The following is a 25,861-nucleotide window of genomic DNA, read 5'->3' as shown; positions in this document are numbered from 1 at the left end:
ATCAAAGGAATTTGGCTTCCTTACCCTAATGATATTTCTCCATATGCTGGCATTTTATAACACCATTACATTTTCTCACTCTACCCAGTATATAAATGTCATTATATATGTAAAAGAACAAGACAAGTGTATGTAATGGTAATCAAAAAGGGTTTCGGGATATTAATTGCAAACATCTGGGTAGGCGTATGTTCTGATGCAATAAGAAGTGTGACTGACATTGCTCAGTTATCTTGGTACTGGGAGCTCCTTTTTCCTCTCTTTCTTAGCTATAAAAGTTATGGAGTTGCACTGATGCAATGAGGCATTCTTTGGAGTTTCTTTAATTACAAGCCTGAGTGAAAACTATGTAACTTAGACCACGTGCCGTACAGAAGCTATAGCCTCTTACTCTGCATGCACACATGCACACGTAAATAAAATATTCTTGATATTGCAAACTAATGAATACCTACACCAATCTATTTTATGGCTGTAAGGGTAGGTTGTAAATGATATACACTTACATACTGTATATATTCAATTATTATACATAAATTTCAGTCTCCTTCACTGTTAAGTGCTTATATATATAATAACATACAGAATCCTGGACAGCACATGGAAAATTATAAATAAAAATAATGTCTTTAAGATAACAACATCAAACAGCTAGAGATTTTGAACTTTTTTTTAATGGCAGTGAGATAACTACATGCAGTGTAAATTGCTTCATAACTTGTGTAAAATATTATAACATGTTCTTTTCTTAGAGCCTCAGAGGGGTTTATGTAGTGATAGTGATGCAAATACAGTGAGTCTAGTGTAAATCAACACTTGAACTCTCTTCTGCTGGTCCTGGGCATTGCAGAGGATTGCCTGTTTCTGGGTGCGCTGGCCAGTTTTATTTGCCTTTGGCTGAATGTCTCCTCCTGTCTTTTGCACCAAAAAGTTCTGAAACAAAATAACACACATCACTTAAACACTGATCTCCCATGTTTACATTGTTCAAGCAAGTCCAATTTAACATCTTTCATTGAATGTAATAATTCAAGGGGGAAGGATTTGGTCTATTGCTTTGTACAGATCTACAAAGAAGCAGAGATGTTTAGAGATGTCTAAAACAGCTAAGTTCAGTTTGTGGTCAAAGGGTTAAAAGCAGCCTGGGTATGGAAATGAAATAATCAGATCTCTTGGTGTGAGAGATTCAGAGCCCTTGATGAGAGCTGATGTTTTGGGTCTGAAAAGTGGTGATACTCTGACAAAAGCAGTCAGAGCAGGACATTGAAAAGCTGATGCCTGATAATTTCAGCTGTCTGTGCAGAGCTGGGAAGATGCCTGCCTTGCTTTGCCCATCAGCAATAATGGAATTGAGTTCCACGGTGTAGATAATTGCCTCAAGTCATTCTCCAACCACAGGGAAGGTAAGATTAATAAAGAACATTTGTTATAATTCTGCAACCAATTTATGTAATGGAACACATAATAAATAACCACACTGAACACAAGCATTTATCACAGCCAATTTATACATCTATTTGTTCACTGTGTGTTAAACCAACCATTTATAAGAATAAGCCTTGTTCTCTCTGCATCCTGTTTTTGTGTGTGTTCAACAAGGAATGATCAGCAGTAATTGTTTTTTGGTTTGTTTAATTTAACATCAGGGTCATAGAAACACACAATGACAGGTACTGAAGGCTGGTGAACAGGGTTTGATGGAGCATGACTTACAGTGAAATCCTCAGCAGAGTTACACTCTTCTAAGCTCACTGACTTGTATGGCTTAGAAGGGTATAATTCTGCTTAGCATGCCATTTTTAATGCCTTTGGTGGCAAGAAGCTCTTTTAAGGAAAGAGTAGCACCATATCCTGCAGCTTCTACACAAGCCTGTACCTTTAATCCAACTGCAAGGAGAACATAGATATTTACACTCTGATGATACACACATTTCCCACTGGGTCTTATACATATCACTTCTTGCACTCAGGTCCATTCAGTTCTATCATTTACAATCTAATATTTGCCAGCAGAAGGTACACCATGCATCTTATGAAATAGGCTTCATGCAACAAATACTTATGCCACATTATAGTTTCAGATGGTAGCCATGTTGGTCTGCAGTGTCACCCAAAGAGGCATTCCTCTGATTAACTGGGAAAATTAGCTTTATAGAGACAGAGCAAGAGGTGTGTAACTGGGATCTCCACCAATGTTTACAGGGATTTTCCCCTCAAGAGAACTCTCAAAATAAACCAGGCAGATATTTCACTGGTAAAGTTTTTGTTAAAAAGGAATAAGAATGGGAAAAACATGCACACAAATGTGCTTAAAATACACTCACTGCCTGTCCAGTGTATATGTCCAGGGTGGCCAAATTGCAGCTCAAGAACCATATGTGGCTCTTTCACATATATTGTGTGGCTCTCCAAGCCCCCACTGCCCTATTGGCTGGTTTGGAAAAGGCATTTATCTCTTTAAATCACTTCTCCAAGCCAAGCAGCAGCTTGGAGAATGCATTTAAAGTTGCTTTCTTTCCCTCCCTCTCTCCTTCCTTTCCTTCCTGTCTTGAAGCTCTCAAACATCTGATGTTTATTCTATGTGGCTGTTACGTTAAGCAAGTTTGGCCACCCTTGCTATATGTGATGGCTGTAATAAAGAAGGGAATTAGGCAAAAATTGGGGGAGTGGAAGCTGGCTGGATTCAGCCCTTTATGTATATATTATGTAGGAGACCTGAAGATTCCTCAATCACATTTCCTTTGCATTGCATACATTCCTTAAGTACCCACACACCTGAGAGCAGAAAGCAGGGCTTTCCATTCAGAGGGTGCATAATCCACCTTGGTTTGAGCTCTGCCATCTCTTGTTAGAAGTTTGCCACTCTGTGAGGCTGCAAGAGCTGAGGCAGTAATAGCTGAATGGTACTGGCTTTCTAGAACCAGTCGATCCGCACTGGAGTCCTCAAAAGGACTGTGAAATGAACCACCAAGAGGAAGAGAGACATAAATCCAAGAGTAACTGCATATAGATAGCGCAATTAACTGTTTCAAACTGGTTCACAAAGAAATAACTTGCTTTCTGTAACTACAACGAGAAGAAGAACAAGATATTGGATGTATATCCCGCCTTATACTCTGAATTTCAGAGTCTCAGAGCGGTCACAATCTCCTTTACCTCCCCCACCCCCACAACAAACACCCTGTGAGGTAGGTGGAACTAAGAGAGATCTTACAGCAGGTGTCCTTTCAAGGACAACTCCTACGAGAGCTATGGCTGACCCAAGGCCATTCTAGCAGCTGCAAGTGGAGGAGTAGAGAATCAAACCCAGTTCTCCCAGACACTTAACCACTACACCAAACTGACTATACTACATTTATTTACCTCACTTATACCCCACTCTTCTTGATGGGAACTCAAAATAACTCACAATGCACTGGCATATATTTGGTGTAACTTAACCCTTTTTCATTTTAAATCCTTGAAACCATGATAATTCAGTGTGTTATCTGGGCTGGATCTGTACATCATTGGATAGCACACTATCACCTAACTATAGCCATCATTTGCAACTGGATTGCCTTTCCACACAGGAGAATCCTGTTGTGAATGTTTATTATAGCATAATGATAGCACAATATCCAATAATGTATAGATCCAGCCAAGGATGTCATGTTTGTATGGTTATTTTTTTTCAAATAAAAGCTGTTCATGGTTGGAAATTGTGATGGTTCATGAGCAATGATCTACTTATCAGCATGTTTATTTGGACTCCTGCACATGATACTTATTAAGCAATAATTTTTTAAAAAATATCAAGAGTTCTGTAAGTATGTTTGTCACAAAAGGACTTTGGTTCTTAGTCCAGTTCCTACAGACAACTGATTTCTAGCATATTGGGCCAGACTCTGAGTTGCACTTGTGCTGACAGGGGATCCATTAAAATCAATGTTGAGCATCATGTTGGCTAAGAGTATGTCAAAATATTAGGCTGCAAGAACTATAGATCAAACATAGAAACAGGGGTCATTTTTAAATATCCAGACATTTGCACAAAGTTCAACTATTTTCCCTACTTTTTTTTAGCTGTGATGTCCTTTCCATTCTGTGGTGTTCACAATTCAATTAAACTGAAGTATTAGGATTTAATTCCCACCAGTTAACAAGTAATCCAAAGCACATTACATGGAAGTAAGTTCCACTGGTTTGAGCAGGACTTGTAAATGAATGTGGTTAAGACTGAGGGACTGGTCTCATTGACTTCAATTGTATTAACATGCTTAAATGAAAGCACTTGTCCTGACTGTGGATTGGGGTGTGAACTCCCGTTAGATTTCATCTAATGAGAATTGCTATTAAAATGCCATTTATTTGGTTCACCTCAGCTAGTTTCCACTGTTGTTTTTCCGCATTGCCTGATCCACTTTCTCCGATACTCATTTAGTATCACTATAGATATTGGAGGCAGACAATCTTTTTTAGAAAGAGTTGAAGGTGATTTGAAAGGGGGCTCACCACTAATGGTATATGGTCCTATTTTGCATCTGTGAAACAGCCATTGCTTCAAAAACTTGCAAAATCCATTGATCAGAGGCAGCAATGAGGCAAAAGGAACATACACCACCAGAAATGAAGCTTCTCTCAAACCAACTCTCTCAAACACAATGCTTTGTCTTGATGCTGTTTATCACATCATAACAACTGACAAGCTATCATTTGCATGTCTGGGGCCAGTAGCATCCTGACAGGCCTTCCCTGCACCACTTACAAGTGTCTTCCTCACCAAGTCTAGCATCTCTGCAGCTGAGTTTGATGCCATACAGTCCACCTACTCCCATGTACCTGGAGGAGACCCTGGCCATTGGAGAAGATGTGGGATGGAGGCCAGAGAGTGCACTGGGCACACCAGCAGGGAGCGAGCCATGGAAGGTGGAAGGTTAGGTCATCTCCCAGTGCCACAGCAGGCTCTAGGATGCCATAGAAGTGGAAGTCTCAACAGAGGCCAGCAGGCAAGCCAGCGGACCCCATAGCAGCCAACAACAACTGGCTAGGGCAACCTGGGTGCAAGGTTTTCCCACTTATTGATCCTAATGACCTGTTATCATAGTAAAAGAGTAAAATGTTGATTGGATTCATAAACAAAGCATAACCTTGTGCTGCAGACAGCCAAAGCCAGGAATGACGAAAGCAATATGGTTATTTAGAATTATAGTCAAAAAAGCATACACAGAAATTCTCCACCCAACAACCCACTGGTTCCCATGGAAGGTGACGCATAGAGATATTTAGAACATCAAGGTCAATGGCTTACTTCTCTGTTGTCAGGGGAACATGATAACTAGCTATTCCAGTTTGGAGTACAATCAACTACAAAGCATACTTTCTCCATATCCCTCCTGCAATATCTTAGCAGTTAGATATATGTTTCTTCAGCAGTTATAGGAATACGGCCCCGCCCTGGCCAGGCTGCGCAAGGTCGTGGGGCTGATCTTTGCATCCCCAGAAGGATGCAGGCTGCCTCGGGCTTTCCCGGGCATACGGGGCTTCTTTAGAGGGGCGTGGCTGGGGCTTTATATAGCCTCAGCCCGCCCATTAATGGTCAGTCTTGGAAGCTCTCGGCCAGGGACGGAGGCACAGAGCTGCCTTTGGCCAAGAGCACGTTGTTGGCATCTTCTTCCCTTCCCAGGCAAGGGAGTGGTGGTGGAGCTTTCGGCGGCGGCAGAGAGCGGGCCATGTAGGCCCTGTTGAGCAGTCGATGGAGTGTTCAGGAGGGCGAGGAATGTTTGGGACACGACTGGCGTACCTACGGTTTGACGGGTGTGTGTGTGTGTGATGTGGGCAGTAGGGGGCGGACAGGTCAGTGAGCGGGGGACTGATATTCTTTAACCCCCCTTCCCCCCCTCTCCATTGGCGTTTGTTTGGGGGTTCATACATGGCAGCATTAAGGAAGGGGCCTGTTGTTATTTCTCCCCCCCCTTTTTGTAAGAGCATCCCCACTTATCCTTTTTCTTCAAAGGGGTGATTTGTTGGAGAGAATTTTTAGGGGAGGTTGAGATGGGCCCAAAGAAGGGGCAGGGCCCTTCAAAAGGCAAACAGCCTGCTAAGGGTCAGCGGAAGCGTCCCCAACCGGAGACCCCGGGTGAAGAGGAGCTAGATAGCACCGTGATGCGGCAGGCCATAATGGATCGTTTAAACGCCCTGGAAAAGGAGCGGGGCGCAGCTGGGGGGCTTACTGTGTGGCCTGGGCAGCGTAGGGCTACTGGGAGGTCAGGCAACCTGACATTTGAGAGAGAGGTGCTGGTGAGACTTTCTGCCTTGCAGGAGAGCACTGACTCCAGGAAGATGCCTGAGCCGAGCCAAGGCGAGAGTGGAAGCAAAGAAGGTGTGCTGAACGATGACGGAGGGGAACAGGATGGCGTTGAGGACAGGCAGTTGCCAGTCCAGCCGGCAGTGGTGGTGGTGCCACCGGCAACTCTGGAAGATATGGGCGCACCCACACAACAACATAATGCGTGGCCTTGGGGGCCATGGGGTCAGGGAGTTTTGCCTGGGCCCAGTGGTATTGGACATGCATCCACTTCAATGCAGCAGGGGGGCAGTTTGGGTTTAGTAGCACAGGCTGTGCCATCTTGGATGGCAGGGAGTCCGGGTTTTGTTTGGTACCAGGGCACTTCAGCTGGGTCCAGCCAGCCTCCCTCGGCGTCGGATGGTTCTGGGGCCGCTCTTGGGGTGCTTTCTACGCCAGTGGCGATGGGAGTTTTGCCCTGGGGGGGCAGATGGCTGCGGGTCAGGCTTGGGGGTGGCCTTACATGCCATGTAATCCATGGGGTTACGCTGTTAACCTTTATGGGTCAGTCCCCTTTTCTGCTCTTTCTTTTGGAGACTCTGCAATGCCTTTGGGGGATCATTTGACCCCCGCGATGCGTGAAAAAATTTTAAGGGGTGAATATGTGGATGTATTTAGTCTATTATATAGAGAATTGGAGAAGAAAAGTAAGGAAGAGATGGACGAGAAGGAGAAAGAGAAGCTCAAGCATAGGAAGGTGGATAGAACCTGGGCCAATTGGCTGCCAGGTTTCCTCATTTATGCGGGTGTTATTGCAAGGGCGCAGCCAAGTCGGGCTACACCATTATTCCAGTATTGCGACATCATATACAGGGCGTACACCGATTTTGCAGGGGCAGCCTGGTTGCAATACGACGAGACGTTTCGAATGAGGGCTGCAATTAATCCGACATTGCCGTGGGATCAAATCAATCAACAATTGTGGCTGCAGTTGATGGCTCCTGCCAAGCCCAATCTGGGTGATAGGTCGGATAGTGGGCATTTAGTTCAGAGGCAGACTGGTACCTCAACAGCCCGCCCCACGGCGGGTCAGCCAGTTCAACCCCGGCTGTTTTGTTGGGAATTCACGTTGCAGGGAGTTTGTTCCTGGAAAGCTTGCAAGTTCCATCATAAATGCCCGTTGTGTGGCAGGTCCCATGCATTTTCGGCATGTAGTAAGGGAGGCACAAAACAGAAGGCCAAGCAGAAGGGAGGCACAAAACACCCTGGTGGTGGGGGCATTACGCAAGCTCCTGGAAAAGGGTCCCAGTCCTATACGACTGAGAGTTCTTAGGCATTTCCTGGAGGATTATCCCAGGGTCGCTGACAGAATTTATTTATGGGAGGGATTTAGTGCAGGGTTTAGGATCCCATATCAGGGGCCTAGGGCTTCCTGTGAGCCTTCTAACCTTCATTCCATAGTGGGAATGGAACACATAGAGCAAAGATAGAGAAGGAATGTGCAGAGGGGCGAGTTATTGGTCCTTTTGAGGCCCCTCCGGTGCCATGTTTAAGAGTCTCCCCATTGGGTGTGGTCCCCAAGAAGGTAGCTGGGGAATATAGGTTGATTTATCACCTTTCATATCCCAGCAGCGGGTCGGTGAATGATGGAATTCCCAACCACCTTTGTTCTGTTAGGTATACTTCCTTTGACCAGGAAGTCAAAGTAGTGTGATGGTGCGAGCTTGGTGTAGAGATGGCTAAATGAGACATCAAGTCAGCATTTCAGCTTTTACCAGTTCACCCCGAGGATTTTGAGTAGTTGGGGTTTAAGTTTGAGGGAAAATATTATATGGACAGAGCTTTACCGATGGGGTGTTCTGTATCTTGTGCTGCATTCAAACGGTTTAGTTCTTTCTTAGAGTGGCTGCTGAAGGCTAAGTCCGGGTGCAGCGAGATTGTTCATTATTTAGATGATTTTTTATTCGTGGGCGCCAATGGGTTTGGGTGTTGCGCCAAGCTGCTGGAGCTTTTCATGAAGTTGGCTGAGGATCTCGATGTGCCTTTAGCGCACGAAAAGACCGAGGGCCCAGCCACTAGGTTGACTTTTTTGGGTATCGAAGGGGAAATGGGCTGATGAGAATCTGCCCGAGCCCCCTGCTCCCTGGACCACTGACCATTGTTTCCTTATCATTGTTGTGCTTGCATATAATTTTCTTTCACTTGCTTAATAATAATAATAATAATTGAGACTGTTTTGAAAATTTCATAGAACAGTAATCAATTGTAAAGCATTTAGGGCTGTCAAGCCCCAGGTCCAGGCGGGGAATCCCCTGCCCAGGAGGTTCCCAACCCGCTGGCCCACACTGGGCTGAAGGAGGGAACCTCCCCCTACATCACTGGTGCGATGACATCAACCGGAAGCAATGTCATCAAAATGGCAGCGCCCATGCGGGGCCACTCTAGGCATTTCTGGGGAAACTATGGTTTTCCTGGATGCTCTAGCCATTTGGGAGAGAAAACTCTATGGCACAATAGGTACCATAGAGTTTTTACCTCCCAAATGGCTATAGCATCTGGGAAAACCATAGAGTTTTCCTGGAAACACCTAGAGTGGCCCCACATAGCCCTAAATGCTTTACAATTGATTACTGTTCTATGAAATTTTCAAAACAGTCTCAATTATTATTATTATTATTATTATTATTATTATTATTATTATTAAGCAAGTGAAAGAAAATGATATGCAAGCACAGCAATGATAAGGAAACAATGGTCAGTGACTAAGGAACAAGCAACATTTGTTTGGCCCGGCGTATCTCAAAATTAGTTGAAATTAAATCAAAAAAGTTTTTGGTTAAACATTAGCTAGAGCAGTTCCTCAGTGAAACAGGCTTCCTCAGGAGGTAGTGGGCTCTCCATTTTGATGTTGTCACTTCCAGGTGATGTCATCGCACCATTTGCATGCACACTTCTCGCACGCAAAAGTCCCCCACTCTGGGAAGCAGAGGACTTGGCAACCCTAAAAGCATTGCTGTCCTCCTCACTGACCAGTTTCTCCATCACATGGGAGGTAAGTATGTCACAAACTGCCCATCTTTCTTTCCTTCCTTTGTTATAGTTCAGGGGTGACCAACGGTAGCTCTCCAGATGTTTTTGCCTACAACTCCCATCAGCCTCAGCCATTGGCCATGCTGGCTGGGGCTGATGGGAGTTTTAGGCAAAAAAACATCTGGAGAGCTACCGTTGGCCACCTCTGTTGTAGTTGATTGGGTAGAGATATTCCTCATTAGCAATCCAGGGGCCTGTACAGAATACATTGCTAATCTTCACAAGGCACTGTGACTATTGCTGTGGTGGGGGAGGGTTGCCACAATGCATTATCTTTCTGCATAAGACATTTAAAATATTGGGATACAGGACATTAATTTTGCCGACTTATTTCCTCAGTAATTAGCAGTGTAATCTTATGCAGAGTTATTCCAGTATAAACTCATTTTTCCAATGGGCATAGACTACAGAGTAATACTACATAGAATTGCACTGTTAGACAACAAAAAGTGAAAAGGGATTGCGGTAGGAGAGATATCTCCCTTGTCGTCAATTTGAATTCTTTCTAAAAGGTGTATGGAAGAAGTTTAAAAGCTCCTTCGTTCTATTGATAAAACAAATCTACTTTAAGAAACAATACGTACACTGCAACTGTATTTCTGATGGCAAGAGAAAGGGTGGTAGGTTAGTTGAAATGTGTTCTGTGTTGCCTCATACAAAACACGTTGAAATTTGCTAGGACTGTTTTTTATGTGGAACATTCTAAATGAACATAAAACAGCCCATTGAACTGGATAACCAATACAAATGCTAATTTGGAGCTATGTTTGTCTCCAAGGGGGAAATATCTACACTTCCACAGCATATGCACAGCTCTAGGTTGTGAGATCTAATTACAGTGTTAAAGTTACTATCCAGAAAAAGTTCCTCTAGGGTGGGACTTGGCCAGGCCTCCTACTGCACAGGACCCCAGAAATTCCCAGTTATTGACAGGAAGCCAATAGTCATAGAAGGGTACCTCAGGCATTCTTTATATTACATTCCCATCAATATCTGGGTAGTAACAATAATGAAGAAGCAAGCCTCACCTCAATACCAAAGAAACTTTTGCTGTAATGGAAAAATCCCTGCTGCTTCTTATTGCCACCAGGTCTAAATGCAGCTGATGTATTCTGTAACTACCTGCCTAAAGTGACTGAAGCCTGACTAATGAATCTGAACATTGATGTCTATCTTAGAACTGTGAGTTCTCATTTAAGGATCAGACTACTGCTGTTGTCATGTGTAATAACAACAACAAAGGCTGAAGCCAAAGATCCAGGCAGCTCTTTTGTTCCACAATGCCCTTTCTGCATGAAAGGGCTTCTAATGGTCTCTTGTGTGACTGAAGGATGCTTTTCTTTCCCCTGTCAAATACACCTGCCTTCTAGGGAAAACAACAACAGATACCATTCTCAGACAGAGTTTAACACAATAGTCTATACTGTAAAACAGATGGGCCCCGCTCCTAGCCAACATCTGCTAGCTGCTGGTGTCATCATCCTCAACCCTTCGTTTGAGCCTTTTGTCTTTTCACTTTCCAGGCTGTGAGCAACCAAGAGGCTGCACTTTTATGTGTGTATGTGGGGGTGAGTGAATCTTCTTTTTCTTCTGCTTCACACTGTATATGCAAAGGAGGTTGTTAGCTAAAATAGGCCTGGTTAGTCTAGTTAGGTGCTACACAAAGGGTAGGTAGGATTAGCATAGAAGTAGTGCTTCTATCAAATTAGATCAATGAGTACTTTAAGGTATGAACGGATCAGAACAGGGGGAGGGACCCAAATGAGCCACTGCAGGCTGACCACTCCAAGTGCCTGGGGAGAGAAGTCTCTTAGTGTTGAGCACTGTAATCTGAGCCAGCACATTACCAGTATAGGGGAAAGGTGCTGAGGAACATCTCTAGGCACTATTCTGATGTACAGGAAAAGACAAGGGAAGTATGGCTATAGTACTGTTCAAGTGGTTCTGCCTAAATGCTGGTGAACCATTGGGTACTCTTGTAGCAAACCCACAAAAACAAACAAGCTGCAATTCAGCTGTTAAATTGAATAAACCTTAACCTAACCCAAGTATTGTTGTCTACTGTCTTTATATGTATTGTGGGTGGTAAATGTATATTTTAAAAAGTGTGCTAAAATTAATAATTATTTGTGGGGAAAAAGCATATTCACAACATATGTGATAGAGCAAATTATCATCATCATAGTGCACACAGATAAGAATTCATACTGTCAAAGGAACCAAACAGAGCCAAACAGAAATTAATTGTTTGCAAATGCTCTTGAGGCCACATATCCTCATGTAGGCTTGGAGCTAAGTGGAGGCAAATAGAATCAATGCCACTTGGTAAAGCAAACAATGTGTAATATAGGACTAAAATAAATCCTAAGAGTACCAACATAAATGTGAGTTCTTGTCCAATAGGGATATATTGTATTTAGTAAGCAAAGGAATTTCTTATCATATATGGATTGAGAAAAAGTATAGAAAAATGTGTTCAAGTGTTCTCTTCTCGGTGGACAAAATGCGTTCTTTTCTCAGTGAACTCTCAGTGCCTATAAATCCAGTTCTGCAAGTAGAAAATAAGAACCATCAAGTGCTTGAACATTTCAGGTCATTGAACTTTGTTCTGAAGTTTATTTTTAAAAACCAGTTTATTTTTAGAAAATTAATATTTCTGTTGAAGGAAACTAAGATAATGTATCACACAGAATTATACCAATGTAATCCAACTGAAAATGTCACAAATGTAGTTTTATACTGAGAATTTTATACTAAGAACATCCCCAAATGCTATGTGACAAATGTGTTACAATCCAACTGCAGAAGAATTGTATAATAGATAGATAGATAGATGAATTTATTGTCATTGTTCTCAACAAAAAGAGAGCAACGAAATGAGGTGCATAAGCAGCTCTGGTAGAAATTTGAAAGCAATATTGAGTTGTCAGACAGCTGGGAGTGGCTAGGATCTCCCACTAAATAAACACTCCCACATTCCTTTACATCTTCCTTGAGACAAATCCAGGTTTGTTGCTGTCTCAAGTATGAAACAACTAATTCTAGCCAGACTGTATCCAAGGACATATAGCAGGTCATCCTATTTCTTCTCTCTTACGCAATCTGAGTACCTACCTTTTTTTCCCTTTCGCCCTTCTTTGCCATGTCCAATTTACTCTTGGGTCCTCCTGAGATGCAAATAAATGCTCCATACCAAATCTTTTCATGGATGTGGCCATATGGAGAAATACACTCCTGGCCCAGCATAGCTATGTTGTCATGATTTGGGTGAGCACAGTGTGTGAGCAACAAAACTTGTGTGACTCTCTGCTGGGAAGTAGCAGCGGTCAACACCTCTCCAGGCCAGATGCTACCTCCGTCATGCTACTCTGGCTATGATCAAGCTCATGGAAAATTTTACTGCATCTGAATCTGACCTCAGCCACTGTGCTCCTGCCTAGAGTTGGCAAGGAGAACAAACAAACAGGATTGTTGGGTAACAAATAGCCCTTCTTTCCCATGTACTCTTTCTTCATAATGAGCAGCATGCAGATGCTTAGAACCAACAATGAGATTAAACAGATTCTGCTCTGAACATTACCACCCTGCTCACCTTCCTGACGCACTTGCTGGAACTGCCTATGAACCAAATATTAATTTTCATTCCCTCCTTCCATCACAGTTCCACAAATAAACAAAAGCCAGATGGCAACAAAAGGATCAAAGTACATGTGCCATTTCTCTCTGCAGAAATTCACAGCAGTTGCATGAACATAAAGGTCCAGATTTAGTCAATGGCATAACATCCCTGATGTTAAGCAGAAAAAATGTTTTACACATATCAGACACCTTATAGGATGTTACAGACTGAGCACTGAGGGCTCCTTTTGCTTTTCCCAACTAGAACAAATTACTGTCTCTTTCTAAAGAGATGTAGCTGTCTATTTTTCTAGCCCCATGCTTAAAGCCAGAGGCTTTTCCAGTTATTATGGACAAGTAGAGGCCTATGAGAAATTGTGATGGGATGGCAAGGGCAGGGGAAAATACACCTCTTTTTAATCCTATGTTTTCCCATTTCTTGCCCCCATAACAAATCAACTGTTAGGTCAGACTGGGTTGATTGAAGGCTTCCTCTCTTCTTTCCACCTCTGCTGGATCATTGTACTTCCATCAGCACTGAATCTTCTAGGCACCCTTATCAATATAACTAATTATCAGTATGGCCCTATCTGTGGATGCTTACATACAAAGACTGTTTTCATTAACAGAGTAGAAAGATCTTTCTACATTCTTGGAAAAAGGCCCAGATTGGCAGAAAAATCTGAAATCTAAGTAAGCATGCCTTGTCTTTGTGAGCTCAAAGCAGGTTACAGTCCTCTATTTTATTGTAACAACAATGATGTGAGGTTATTTAGGCTGAGAGTTACTAGCCCAGAAGTGTCAAATGTGTGACCTGGGGGACGAATCAGGCCCTTGAAGGGCTCCTATCAGGCCCATGAGCAAATCTGCTTCCTTCTCTCTCTCTCTCTTGCTTTCTTCTGTTTCACAGCTTGCTTTGCCAGGCTTGCTCAATCTCACAGAAGCTACAGAGCAAAGCCTCTGTTTTTTCTATTGGCTGAGGTTTCTTTCTTGGGGAGGAAGGGGAGGGAGAGAGCTTGCTTTGCCAGGCTCTCTCAATTGTACAGCAGAATGACTAAACCAAGTCTCTTTTCCTTCTGTTGGCTGAGGTTCCTCCCCCTCCTCATCCTCTGGGGAGGGAGGGAAAGAGCCTGAGCTTCCTTTGCCCAATTCCCTTGATAACAGGAGAGATACAAAGCATCTTTAAGAACAACAAAGTTTTATTCAAGGTATGAGCTTGGGGGGAGAGAGAGAATGTGTGTGTTTGGTTGGCTTGTTATGTCAGGACTCTCCTGGGTGCAACTGGGTTTGCCTCCCTCATTTCACTGTATTAATTCCTTCACGATCCAGTCTTTTTCAGTAGGAAAACAATGTGAACTATTTAAATGAGAAAATAACAACTCTGTGAGGTGGATTAAGCTGAGTGTGCGAGTCCAGACCAGGTTCACCCAACATGTTTCTTTTGTAGACTGAGGATTTTTAACTTAGGCTTCCCAGATAAGTAGGCTGATACTGACCACTATACTTACTGTCTCTCAATTATTGCACTGCCACATAATGTCAAGCAGGCGGATTAAATGACGAGTCAAAGTGGATACAAAGACTATGTTTATTGATAGACCACTACTTTTGGCTCAAGCCTTGGCTTGAGAAGAATGAAACCAATACATTGATACACAAGTTTTAAGGTAAACTTCAAAGGGATTCCTACGGGGAGGGAAGTGAGAGAGTGTTCATGCATAAAGTATCCAAACTACATATATTCCTAGGGCGTTATCAGGCATTTGGCCTTGCATTGCCCAGATGGCGCTCCCTCCCGCTGGAGGATTCATGGGAAAGTGCTGATTGCTTCGGTCCCTGTAATTAATAGTCATAAAACAAAGAGGGGCCAGAAAAGGATAATAAACTAACAGGATAATAAACTAGCAGCATTTGGTTCTGTATGATCTTACCCAGGCCTGCTTGTGTCACGCCAAAAACCCATCAGTTTATTGATCAGAATTAGCCCTGCTTGACACATAGGGGCTGTACTTATTTATCTGGAGACTATAGTTTTGTAGGCAAACACATAGCCCTCAGTCTGCGTCATGGAGCCTTCACATGTTCTTGACCAGCATATGAAGCAGCTTGTGTTACAACAGCTCACAATGCCCAGCCATTTCATATTTTCCTCTGTGTCTTAGGCTCAAAGAATTGACCATGAGATTTCTGTAATGAATGTCAATAAATCAAAAGTAGGTTTGCAACTTACACCTGAACAGCATACTCAAGATTGTACAGCACATACATTGTCTACAGATTTTGATGCAATAATTCAGAGCAAGAGGTGTCAGTTATCAGAGACTGTTAAATAAACAAAATATTGCAAGCATGCTTGAAGTTTTAAAAAACTTTGTGTTTGTCTGTATCCTTTATAACGTTTATACCTCCTCTACCTGATATTACATTTTATGACACACATGGCCTGGCCTGACAAGATTTCATTTATGTCAGATCCATCCCTCACAACAAATGAGTTTGACACCCCTGGACTAGCCCATGATCACCCAGCAAGCTTCCATGGCAGAGTGAGGATTTGAACCTGGGTCTCCCAGTTCCTGGTTTGACACTCTTAACCACTACACCACACTGGGTCTCAGCTCATCCTCCTTCCCACCCCCTGGCAACTTCTTCCTGGGAAAAGTCTGGCCAAGTTGCAAAAATTTTAGTGCAAGTCACTGAGGTGAGTTGGGTGGTGTCCACTAATGTGCCTAACCTAGTCACATGAGTTGTGTAGAGGATGACACTGTGCCCTGGTGAGTTGTGTGACTTCAAGTCATATCCACTGTTGTACCTGGGTAAGTTATACAAATTGCATGGCAGCAAGTTCCCTAGTAGTTGCTTCTAGGCCTGGAGGAAAGGCAGCAGGGGTTAAGTGGAAAGCCATAATAATCCAGGAAAGGACCCTTCCCCTTGCCTTTTAATGACAGAAGACAAAGTTTGAAAGCAGGCAATATTGTTGTGGTTGCCTAGCAACCCCCACAATGGACACTGAGATCTCCTTTCTTAAAGTTACAGGCACTGATTCTATTATTGTCAAGGTTGCCCCCATTTTTTTATTTCAGATTTTTATGCTTTTCTCAGGTTTGTAGAAAGATCTCGCTTGTCTGTTCATAGCCCCAGTCTCTGAATTAATGTATACATAGATGCAGCAATGTTGAGAATGAGATATACCGACACCTCAAAGCCAGTCCCTTGAACTGGGGCTAAAAATGTCCTTGTAGCTAATGCAATTTTTTTTCAGTCCTGCATATCTTTCGGCTAAGGCATTTTGTTTCAGCTTTAGTTTCCAAGCCTTTTTTATGTGCAATCTAACACAGAACATATTACCACAATCTCACTAGGATATGAATGATGGTGGCCAAATCTTTGTCTTCCAACAGAAGATGTAGTTGATGAATCAGCAGAAGCTAGAACAAAGCATTCCAGACCTACAGCCAAAACCTGGGAGTCTAGAATCAGAATGTTCAAGCCTTACCTTTGACCCTGGGGTCTCCTAGTTCCTGGTTTGACACTCTTAATCACTACATCACACTGGGTCTCAGCTTACCCTCCTTCTCACCTCCTGGTACAGGAGTGTGATCATGTTCAAGATGGGTCTTTCCCATCCACAGAGCCCTCCATTATCATTGCTCGTGCTTTGTCTGAGCTGAAGTTGATTCAGCCACTCAATATCTGTTACAGAGCTCAGAAACAACTTCTGGACCAAGATGTAATGGAGAAATAGAGCTGATTTCAAACATTGTTCCTATCATAGATGGTCTTTGGGTCAGAATAGTATGGTGACATATCACTTCATAGAACAGATATCTCTACTTCTTTATGAAATATTTATCAGGCCACCTTAGTTTACAAGCTTTGATTTCAAAGGTAAAGCTTCAAAGGTACCATCTCACTTTGAAAGATATGTTGGTAAAGTTTCCATCCTCCATGAGGCAGATGATTACATCCACATTTTATATTTCTTTTAAGGTGGTGAGAATATGAAAAATAATATGGCAGCAGGTAATATGGAAACTGTCCCACAGCTAATGCTAAGCAAGTGAATAATATTAAAAGTGAATTATCTTTAAAATCTGTTGTGTTCCTTTGAAAAATGCATATTGCTCAAAAGTAACAGAGTCGTCAATGGAATTTGCAAACTTATGTAAATATTTGAATTTGTGTTAGAGAATCTGACATTTCCAAATTAGCTTTTCTGTTTATAAATAAGACTCAAACATGCTCAGTATATCAATGAAGACAGTTGAAATTAGTATAATGAGTCTTCCAAATGCTTTAAATCTCAGGAGCGCAGCCTATGGCTTATATAGGTGGAACGTGAACTGAATCCATCAGAAAATCATTTCCCCATATGCAGTGCTCATATATTTGTTTGTAAAAGAGCTGATAAGATAGAATATATCATAGCCAACACAGTATTCCAATAAAATATTCAAAGTTTAATAAGTATATCCACTCTTGTTTTTAACAGATGGCAGTAGGCTCATAAGTGAATAATTTGTGTGATAAGAATGGTTTACTTGCATTTCACATCCCAAAGAACGAAAACTGCATCAGCTCTGTATGAAGACAGCTTGCCCCATGATCTTCTTGCTGATGCCAGTGTAAAATAAACATCCTTATGTCGCAACTTTGAAACAGCACATTTGATTTGATCCTGTCATTTAAGCCACATGGTTCCTTCCAGAGGAGATCTCTAGCAAATAACAGCCATCAGGGAACAACAAGCAAATGGCTGCAGGAGGGACAGATTTGTATAATGTACCATGTACTTCCAGTCCTGAAGAAATGACTTGTTCTCATTTTTAGACCTGCCATAACGTAGCTCCAAGATGGATGATGTAGAACCATTCCATTATCAGTGTCTCATTAAGTCTGCAGAGGTCCTTTCACAAGAAGTAGGCGAGCCCAGGTCAATCTTGTCAGATCTCAGAAGCTAATCAGGTTTGTTGCTAGTTTGTATTTGGAAGGGAGACCATCAATTAATACTAGGGTTGGAACATCTCTTGCCATGAAAACCCCCAACATGATGGCTAAAAAGGGGGCGGGGGCTGAATAGGGATGGGCATGAACAAACTGACAAACTAAAGTTCATCACAAATTGTAGTCAGTTTGTGGCTTGTGGAGCAATGTTCATGAACTAAAGAATCGCCACAAACTTTTCATGAATTTTGATGTAAGTTGTGGCGTTTCATGGCACTTCATGAAGAACAGGCTTAAACCCCTGCTTTCTACTCTTCACAATAAACATCTCGGCTGTTTGATAAACCCGATTTCTGCTTCTTTTGGCTTTTCGCAGGAAGCAAAAAGCAGGGGTTTCTGCAAGGAGCAGAACGGCTCCCAGAGTTATAAACCAAACAGCTGAATGATGGGGAGCTCCCCACTTTTCAGCTGTTTATAGTAAATGGTCCCCTGCTTTCTGCTCCCTGCAAATTTACACAGGGAGCAGAAAGCAGGGATTTAAATGGCTCCAATCCAACTTTAATGGCTCACGAACTGGGTCGGTTTGTGAAACGGCCTCCCCATTTGTATGGGTTCATGGTTCAATTTGTGGCATAGCAACAAACCACAAACTGAGCACCAAAAATGCAGTTTATACTAATCTCTAAAGCTGAATCAAGATGAATTTATTTTCAAGGGCCTCTGGAGCAAACATCTATTTGTCAATGGGAGGTGTGCTGGGGCTTCAGTGACAGAATATGGCTCTCATTATGCCCTAGTTCTTTTGCTGTGCAAAGTACCGTATTTTTTGGACCATAAGACGCACTTCCCCCCCCCAAAAAAAAGTGGGGGGGAAGTGTGTGCGTCTTATGGAGCAAAGGTACATACCTTCCTGGAGGGGGGCCATCTGCTGCCTCTGCCTCCGATCCGGCGCTTCCCCCACGCCTCCCTGCCTGGCTCCATCTTCTTGCAGCAAGTGCTGGGATCGCTCCACGTGGCCCCACCGCAAACCCAGCACTTCGCGAGTGCCGGCTGCGGAGGGGGCAGCGTGCTTCCTCCTTGCCTGTGTGCCTGGCTCCACCTCTGATGCTTAAAGCAAGCGCTGGGATCGCTCCCTCCGCCCTCCGATCTCAGCGCTTGCTTTAAGCATCACAGATGAAGCCAGGCACACAGGCAAGGAGGAAGCACCCGCCCCCTCCTCAAACCCAGTGCTTCGCGAGCGCCGGCTGTGGAGAGGGCAGCGTGCTTCCTCCTTGTCTGTCTGCCTGGCTCCACCTCTGATGCTTAAAGCAAGCGCTGGGATCGCTCCCTCCGCCCTCCGATCCCAGCACTTGCTTTAAGCATCAGAGGTGGAGCTAGGCAGACAGACAAGGAGGAAGCACGCTGCCCTCTCCACAGCCGGCGCTCGCGAAGCGCTGGGTTTGCGGAGGGGGCGGGTGCTTCCTCCTTGCCTGTGTGCCTGGCTTCATCTGTGATGCTTAAAGCAAGCGCTGGGATCGGAGGGCGGAGGGAGCGATCCCAGCGCTTGCTTTAAGCTTCAGAGGTGGAGCCAGGCACACAGGCAAGGAGGAAGCACGCTGCCCCCTCCACAGCCGGCGCTCGCGAAGCGCTGGGTTTGCGGTGGGGCCACGTGGAGCGATCCCAGCGCTTGCTGCAAGAAGATGGAGCCAGGCAGGGAGGCGCGGGGGAAGCGCTGGATCGAAGGCAGAGGCAGTGGATGGCCCCCCAGGAGGAAGGTGCGTCCTATCGTCCTGAGCCCCTTATGGTGCAAAAAATACGGTATTTTTTCCATTGGGAGCTGAACCAAGATTCCATGAACTTGGGCAGATCACATTGACCCCCAAAGCATACAATTAAAGGCATTCAGAGGGGAAAAAGGCATGGCTATAAGTTATAACTGGGGAATGATAGAAGCTCACTCTCCCTCTATCCTAGTTGGCAACTTATCTGGTTTTCAGACCGGGTAGATAGAGAGGCTACCCACACTACACTACTTTCCCCTCTTCTCCACAATATAATACCATAGAAGCTGATTGGGAGGGGGGACAAAGTTGTTGCTTGCACTATCTGAAAGATCTCAATTGTGTTATCTCTTTAATTTCATTAAAAAATTAAAACTTGCACTGAAACAATTTCCAAGTACGAATTGGCCCACTACATACACACTGGTATTAACCTCAGAAGGGGGAAAATGCCCCTGTATAAATCGATGGTGCGGTCTCATTTGGAATACTGTGTGCAATTCTGGTCACTGCACCTCAAAAAGGATATTATAGCATTGGAAAAAGTGCAGAAAGGGGCAACTAGAATGATTAAAGGTTTGGAACACTTTCCCTATGAAGAAAGGTTAAAACGCTTGAGGCTCTTTAGCTTGGAGAAACATCGACTGCGGTGTGACATGATAGAGATTTACAAGATCATCTATGGGATGGAGAAGGTAGAGGAAGAAGTAGTTTTCTCCCTTTCTCACAATACAAGAACTTGTGGGCATTCAATGAAATTGCTGAGCAGTCAGGTTAGAACAGATAAAAGGAAGTACTTCTTCACCCAAAGGGTGATTAACATGTGGAATTCACTGCTACAGGAGGTGGTGGCGACTACAAGCATAGCCAGCTTCAAGAGGGGGTTAGATAAAAATATGGAGCAGAGGTCCATCAGTGGCTATTAGCCACAGTGTGCATATATGTGTGTGTGTGTGTGTGTGTGTGTATATATATATATATAAATTTTTGGCCACTATGTGATACAGAGTGTTGGACTGGATGGGCCATTGGCCTGATCCAACATGGCTTCTCTTATGTTCTTAAGACAGGCAGGCTTCTTCTGAAAGGTGATGTGGGTCTGTTTTGTTACAAAAATGGAGTGCTAAAAGAGCTTGCCCTATCCTATGTCTTAGGTAGGAAATGAGATAATTCTGCTTCCTCCATTGCATCTGCTAGCTTGCAACCAGTTTAGTTATTCAGATTGGTTCAACAGTTGACCATCCCTTTGGTCTACCCTAAAACTGATATTGATTTGGCCCTCACCTGCAATTAATTTGCAGCCTTTTTTGTGGATAAAGTCTTTAAGCTCTTCTTGGAGCTGGCGGCCAAACTTGATAACATGAGTGGGATAGTGGTTCCGCTTGCACTGTCTGGTCATTTTTTGGACACTTTTGGCCTGCTTACCCTTGTAGATATTGACAGGATCCTGACAGCTGTGAAGCCAAACACCTGGGATCCTTGTCCTTCATGGCTGGTAAAATCATGCTGCAAACTGGTAATCAACCCCTTGAGATGGATTAATTATTTGTCTCTGTTACAGGGCTGTTTCCCCAGCTCCCTTGAGGAGATGATTGTTAGACCTTTGCTAAAGAAACCCTCCATAAATAAAAAGTTACTACCAAGTGTCTAATCTATCTTTTATGGGGAAGGTAGTTGAGTAAATAGTGATTGAGCAGTTCCAGGTTTTCCTGGATAAGACATCTGCCTGGGACCCTTTTCAATCAGGTTTCAAGCCTGGCTTTGGTGCCAAGACAGCACTGGCCACTTTGGTTTATGATCTCCATTTACTTCTGGATAAAGGCATGCTGGCATTATTCATCCCTCTGGATCTATCAGTGGCCTTCAATACAGTTGACCTGATTGATTGCCTTGCCTCCCTGGGGGTTGGAGCACCTCCCTTAGTTGCTTTTTCTTGTTCCTCTAGGGATGGTCTCAAAGAGGAGGAGAGGTCTTTCTGATGAGGACTGAACTGTGGGATCCCACTGAGTTTGATTCTGTCTCCAATTTTATTTAATGTATATATGCACTATTGCCAAGACCATCAGGAGGGTTTGGAGTCAGGGGCCATCAACATGCTGATAACACTCAGCCCTTCCTCCTACTGGATAAACAGCCAGTTGGAGGGCTCTTAGCGTGATTCCAGTACCTGCATGTGGTAGTCCAATTGTTAGGGGAGAGCTGGCTGAAGAAAAATCCATGAAGAAAAGAGGGGGCCACACCAATGCAAAACAAAGATGAAAAAACAAATTGTGCAAAGTGTGTATCAAGAATGGAACTTTAAGAATCTGAAACATTCCACCTGATGAAGCTAAACACAAAACATGTAAGGGTTGTACAATCTTTAAAGATGCTTTCCTTTCCACCATTTTTCTTTTCATCTTCATTTTGAAGCTGAATCCATCCAAGGTGGAGGTCATGTGGCTAGGAAAGACTGAGATGCTAGCTGGAAGGACTCTCCTGAGACTTGATGGTGTCCAGCTGATAACTGTAGACTCTCTAAACAGCCTCAGGGTGTGGTTGGATTCTGTGCTATCATTAGATAAACTATGGTTTATCCCATGGTAGCAAGGTTGGCATTTTTTCACCTACACCAGGCCTGCCAGCTGACTCCTGATTTGTCTGAGTCAGACATTGCTACATTGAGCAATGCAATGGTCATCTCCAGATTGGACTACTGTAATTTTCTCTAAGTAGAGCAACCCTTGAAAATGCTTCAGAAAAGACAGGTTGCTTACCTGTAACTGTAGATCTTCAAGTGGTCATCTGTGCATTCACACTCATGGGATATAGCGCCTGCACCGATCCCCCGAATCGGTACCTAAAAAGCCTGGGATTTTTTCACGCTCGGCACTAGTGAGCATGCACAGGAGTCCCAGTATGCATGCTCACCGGAGCCAGCGCGAGGATCCTGCCAGTTCCTTCTTGACCACTGGAAGCCCCTAACATAGGAAGACCATCAGCAGTGGGGAAGGAGGGTGGGTAGTGTGAATGCACAGATGACCACTCGAAGATCTACAGTTACAGATAAGCAATCTGTCTATCTTCTTCATGGTCTCTGTGCTTCACACTGATGGGAGATTAGCAAGCAAGACATACCTGGAGACGGTCAACCAGAAGAGACAGCTTGCAGCACCGCAGCTCCCAAGACCAGTCCTCTGCTGAGCATGCACATCCAGAGCGTAGTGCTTCATGAAAGCATGCGGAGAGGACCAGGTGGCAGCCTTGCACATGTCGGTCAGGGAAACACCTTTCAGGAACACCACCAACGTTGCCATCGCTCTAGTAGAGTGTCCACAAATGGGCCCAGGCAACGGCTTCTTTAATACTATCAGTGAGCCACTTTGAAAGCCGCTGAGATGAAATTCTGGAGCCCAGCTTTGGAGCAGCATAAGAAACAAAAAGATACTGGTCCTGAGGAAAACTCTTAGAACGACAATTTAACAATAACGCACGCTTAACGTCCAAAGCGTGCCACCGACGTTCTTCATCTGAGGAAGGCATGGGATAAAACGTGGGTAACCAAACGTCCAACTTAAGGTGAAACTGGGAAACCACCTTGGGAAGAAAAGAAACATCAGGAGCCAACGACAATCCGAACTCCTGAAAAACTAGATATGGGTAGTCACAACGCATAGCCATGAGCTCCCCTACACGGTGTGCCGATGTGATTGCTACCAAAAAAGCAGCCTTCCAGGACAGAAGCTGTAGAGAACATATTGCCATTGGCTCGAAGGGATGCCGAGTCAACCTGTCCAATACTAAAGTCAAGTCCCACAACTGTGGAGGTGATCTTGATGGGGGATGCAATCTGAGCAGACTTTTTAGAAACCTCTTCGAATGAGGGTGCACAAAAACTGAATGCCCCTCAACAGACTCATGGTACGCTGATATTGCTTATAAATAAACTTTAACAGAAGAAAAGGAAAGTCCAGCATCCACCAAAGATAACAGAAAATCAAAAATCACTGATAGACCCACCAGTTGGGGTGAGACTATAGGGTCAGCCAAAAACTGAAAAAAAATTCCCCCACTTCCTGTCGTGGGAAGCACGGGTAGACAACTTTCTACTATTTAGAAAGACGTGTTGGACTCTGCTGGAGAACTCACAGGGTCGATGAACCACGCCGTCAGTTTCAGATGAGGCACGTTGTGATGGAACACGTGACTGTCCCAGGCCAACAGAAGGTCCGGTTCCGCCGGAAACTGATTAAAAAAACCCCTCACTAGTTGAAGCAAGATTGGGAACCATTTCTGCCGAGGCCACCATGGTGTCAATAGGATGCAGCGCGGCCTTTCTCTTGCAATTTTGTTGACAACTCTTGTCAGCAGAAGCGGAAATAGATATAGAAATCAATCGTTCTACGGGAACATCAGGCTGTCTCCAAATGACTCTGGATCCATGCCCCTCCGGAACAGAACAGAGGACACTTCCAATTCCTGGCTGTGGCAAACACATCCACCTGAGGATACCCCCAGAGCTGAAACACAGGTTGAAGGAAGCGCCACTGCATCTCCTACTCGTGTGGAGATGCTGCTCCTTTGCTCAATGAGTCCGCCTGCAGATTGAGCACCCCTGGAAGGTGCGCAGCCTTTACATAGATGCCATGCTCCAGACACTCCATCCACAGTTCTATTGCTAGCGCACAGAGCCATCGAGAGACTGTCCCACCCTGCCTGTTGACGTAACAAAGGGCTGTAGTATTGTCCGTCAACAGGGCCACCACCTTCCCCGCTACTATGGGACGGAAAGACCGAAGGGCAAAATGAATTGCCAACAGTTCCAGATGGTTTATGTGGCAACGAGTCAATTGTGAAGGCCAAGGACCCTACACACACAGAGAATCCATGTGAGCACTCCAGCCCCACAAAGACTCATCTGTGGTGATCGTAACTGTTGTTACAGGTAGATGGAAGGGAGCTCCCTGACAGATGTTGTCTCTGGATTTCTACCATTGCAGGGTCCGGAGGATCGAGGGTGGAATTGTGAACCTCTTCTTAGGTGAGTCCCGTAAAGGTCGAAACTGACAGAAACCACAGTTGAAGACCTCTCATTCTCAACTTTGCAAACAGCAGCAAGCTTGTAGTCGCCACCATCAGCCCCAGCATCCACTGCAGCTGCTGTGCTGTGCCCCATTTCTGACTTTTGGAAAAGATGGATGAGATTGATAATGTCCCTCACTCTCTGCTGAGGCAGAAAAGCGCAGTGAAGGCTTGTATCCAGCAAGGCCCCTATAAACTGAACTGTCTGTGATGGTGTAAGATGAGACTTTGTCATGTTGACCTGCAGACCTAAGGTGTGAAGAAGATGAAGAGTAGTTGCAATATGGCCAAATAGACGTTCTTCCGACTCTGCCACAAGAAGCCAGTTGTCGATATATGGAAAGACGACTATGCCTTGAAGTCGGAGATGTGCGGCTACAACACTCATCATCTTGGTGAACACCCGAGGTGCAGTGCACAGGCCAAATGGAAGGGCTTTGTACTGGAAATGGTTGGAACCTATTGCAAAACAAAGCAAATGCCTGTACGAAGGATGGATGCTGACGTGGAAGTAGGCATCCTTGAGATCCAACGTTGCCATCCAGCCCCTTGGTTGATGAGGGGAAAGATTGTTTGCAGAGTGGACATCCTGAATTTCTTGTACATGATAAACTTGTTCAAATTCCGAAGGTCCATAATTGGTCTCAGTCCCCCATCCCGTTTGGGAACCAGGAAATAAGGAGAATAGAATCCCACCATTCTGGCCTCTACTGGGACCGGTTCTATGGCTTGTTTCTGCAAGAGATTGCTCACTTCCGCCAGCAGAGGTGGGGAAGGGGGTGTGGTGACAATCATTGACTCAGGGGAGCTGCTTGCCTCCTTTCCTGTCTTTGGAAGCCTTTTCCTGCCTCTCCCATAGCCTCCCTGGGATCAGAGAGGGAGGAGGAGGGGGAGAGGAGCCCCAGCAGCCAATCCAAAGCATGCATTTGCAAAATGCATTGCAAATGCATGCTAATCCCCCAGCCATCAGCAACATTGTTGTTCTTTTGTTTACTTGGGTATCCAAGTAAACAGTGTTCTCTGGCCAATCACAGAGCAGTGCTATTTTTTGAAAATACTCTGTGTAGGGCCAGAGAACCCTTTTAAGGAGTCTGCCTGGCTGGACTCCATTCCATTGCTGCTG

Source organism: Heteronotia binoei, chromosome 4, assembly GCF_032191835.1.
Source record: "Heteronotia binoei isolate CCM8104 ecotype False Entrance Well chromosome 4, APGP_CSIRO_Hbin_v1, whole genome shotgun sequence".
Taxonomy (NCBI): Eukaryota; Metazoa; Chordata; class Lepidosauria; order Squamata; family Gekkonidae; genus Heteronotia; species Heteronotia binoei.
Note: the sequence above shows the minus strand (reverse complement) of the source record.